This window comes from Austrofundulus limnaeus, unplaced genomic scaffold (genome assembly GCF_001266775.1).
Source record: "Austrofundulus limnaeus strain Quisiro unplaced genomic scaffold, Austrofundulus_limnaeus-1.0 Scaffold630, whole genome shotgun sequence".
Lineage (NCBI taxonomy): Eukaryota > Metazoa > Chordata > Actinopteri > Cyprinodontiformes > Rivulidae > Austrofundulus > Austrofundulus limnaeus.
This window is the reverse complement of record NW_013953032.1, coordinates 105,564-108,754: the sequence shown is the minus strand read 5'-3', so window position 1 is coordinate 108,754 and position 3,191 is coordinate 105,564. Positions and strand designations below refer to the sequence as shown.

The 3,191-nt window shown below is 40.0% G+C and overlaps 1 long non-coding RNA gene across 1 annotated transcript; it reads right to left on the bottom strand.

Moving 5' to 3' along the window:
- Positions 1-596: 596 nt before the first annotated feature.
- LOC106531417 (uncharacterized) lies at positions 597-2,601 on the bottom strand. The gene is made up of 3 exons (XR_001311907.1): positions 2,374-2,601; positions 2,002-2,282; positions 597-963 (listed from the first exon to the last, which is right to left on the bottom strand). It is a non-coding gene; the product is annotated as an uncharacterized LOC106531417 (long non-coding RNA).
- Between the last annotated feature and the right edge of the window lie 590 nt (positions 2,602-3,191).

Here is a 3,191-nt window from a genome sequence, read left to right as displayed (position 1 = left end):
ATATATATATATATATATGGTGATAGCGTTGGGCTAATGCTAAAGCTAACAGGCTAAGCTGAGGTTCTTCTTCAATGGTTTGAAGTAAAGATTTATTAGTTTTTGGTCCTAATTAAAAAGCTGCATTCACACCTGCTTTGTGTGATATTGCTAATTATGTATAATTTATCATATTTTAACCGGTAAATTACATTCAAAGCTGATTGTACGGGCTCCAAATAGAGCATCTTCCAGAGTCTGACCTGAGCCCTTCAAAGGGCTGGATGCTCAAAGAACAGTCAGAACCATTTCTTTCTCTTGAAGGATAAGAGAAACCACATCCTCATTTACTGGGGTAAGCCCTCCCCTACCATTTCTTATATCCTGGGCAACTCCTGCCTGGAATAAAGTCCAGACCCTCTCCAGAAGATTAGTTCCAAGCTCCAAGCTCTGCATTGAGATGAGTCCAAGAATTCAGTCGGTACCTTTAAACCTCTCAAAGAAGCTCAGACTTCTTTCACCAACTTAGTTACCATGTGTATATTTATACATGTATGCATTCACTGTACATATGTGACCCTGAATGCAGAGACACCAACTGTAGGATCCTGCTCTGCTAAGTTACAACATCAACACTTTACTAAATGTTCTGAACAAGAAGAACTCGTTGAATACAGTATTGTTATACACAAATTAACATGACAGTTACACATTTGAAGATTTGCTTCTCTTTTGACCATCTTGACTGGACCATGGAGTCCTCTTCATCTCTTGGGTGCCCATGCATACAGCAGACAGACCTTTAACCTGTGGCAGCCAGCCTGCAGTTGGGTGGGGGGGACAGCATCTGTCATGTTCTCCTCATACCGTCTGTCTCATCACAACACACCCCTACCACACATGGACACAGTGTAGCTGTAGTGGTGGGATGTTCACTGCAGACCCTGACCTCATGTTGAATTGTGGTTTAAACAGCATGGTAACCTGGAGACAATATGGGAGAAAGAAACCCTGGTTAAATCGAGGTGTCTGATGGTTCACATTCAGCTTTTCATTCTGATATTTTTATCAAGCTTACAAAGCTCGAAAAGACCGTCTTATTTATTGTAGAAAAAATGTAAAAAATTAATAAATAAAGATGTATTTTCAAGCAGCTACATGGTCAATTTGAAAGGTTATAATTTTACAGGACAATACAAGGTTAATACTGTGCAAACATGCAAAATGCAGCTTTTTCACATCATTTTTACTGCTCAATTTTACAAATGATTTGAATGATCTTATCTGTTGCTCATTTAGCCATGATGTCCACTGTATTTCTATAGAATTACATTTAAAAATAATATTAGTTACTCTTGTTGAAAATAACTTCAATATATTTTCATTCATTTGTTAGGAGGAACAAAAACTGATGTTTAATGGTTTTATGTTTCTGCTGTTTTGTGTTTTTGTTCATCTTTGTTGTTTTATGTTTGTTTTGTTCATTTTAACTGCTTCTCAATTGACTTACATGGTAAAGGTTATTATTAAAAGCATCAGTAGATTTATTTCTTCATCTGTGTAATTAACCTTTATTTGTCCAGGCAAAGCCCATTGAGACCACAGATCTGTTTTACAGGGAAGGCCTGGCAAGCAAATTCCACACAATGAGACCTCAAGTCCAAATCAAGGAGAGAACCCAGGACCTTTTTTACTGTGAAGCCACAGTGCTAACCACTGAGACATCATGCTACCGTTTTTAATCCACAGGCCATTTTATGCTCTCCTCTTCTAAAATTGTTGACTGAGATCTCAGGGGTCTCAAGGACTGTTCTCAGACTCAGCTTGTAGTTTACATATCATTACATGCTCTGTTGAAGGTGTTTAATGACATCCTTTTAGCCCTAGACTCTGATGAATCTGTCCTGTTTGTGCTATTAGACCTCACATCAGCCTTCGACACTATTGATCATAACATCCTCATTTCCAGGCTGGAGAAGGAGGTGGGTATCACAGGTTCAGCCCTCAGTTGGTTCGTCCTACCTGACAGATAGACACTTCTGTGTTAACATCAAGGACTTCATGTCTTCATCAGCACCATTTCAATGGGGAGTACCACAGGGCTCAATCCTGGGACCCCTTCTTTTTTCCTTATACCTACTGCCACTAGGTGCAATCTTTCATAAACATGGCATACTAATTCATCTTTATGCGGACGACTGTCAAATTTACTTTCCTCTGAAACAGGCTGGCCCACACTGCATCTAACCTCTTCTTGACTGCCTGGCTGACATCAGGGATTGGATGGCTTTAAACTTCCTAAACTTTAATGAGAAGAAAACAGAAGTCACAAACAGTAACACTTGAATTGACCTTTTCACTCTGGCCCTGTTTGAAAAACAACTTGTCACCAACCTGTTATGAATCTCAGGCAGGAATGAACCCATGATTCAGGCAGTTGCAAGTCTCCAAAAAACAAAGTATTTATTTGAACAAAAAGGTGCTGACTGGGCAGCTCAAAAAACTCTGAGTGGCGTGGCAAGACAGGACAAGGCACAATACCGAACATAACCAAACAATGACCCGACAGGGAAGTGAAGACAAGACCCAGAATATAAAGGTGAGACTAATAAGCACAAACAGGGAACACCTGGGGGAGAAGCATGAGTATCAGGTGTGAGTGGGCGGGGCTGGAGCAAAGGCAAACAGGAGGAAGAAAACAGAGGAACATGACAAAAATCAGAATAAAGTCAAAATAAAAACATGAACCCAGACGAAACATAACACAACCTAGGTGTAAAAAATGGATCCGTACTTGAAATTAAACAGTCATGTAAACTCCATTGTTAAATCCTGTTTTTTTTTCAGCTGAGGAGACTATCCAAGTTAAAGCCCATCCTGTCTAAAAGAAATCTGGAGACAGTAATTCATGTGTTCATTACATCCAGGCTGGATAACTGTAATGCTCTGCTATATGGAATCAGCCAGTCTCCCATTGGTCGTTTACAAATGCAGCAGCCCGATTTCTAACTGGCACAAGTAAAAGAGAAAATATTACTCCTGTTCTAGCATCTCCTCACTGGCTTCTGGTTCATTTCAGAATTCACTTTAAGATCCTCCTGTATGTCTTTAAATGCCTAAACAGCTCCGTCCCCTCTTACCTCTCAGGTCCAGTGCATCCACATGTCCCACAGCACTCTCTTAGATCATCTGGTCATCTGCTTCTGAACGTT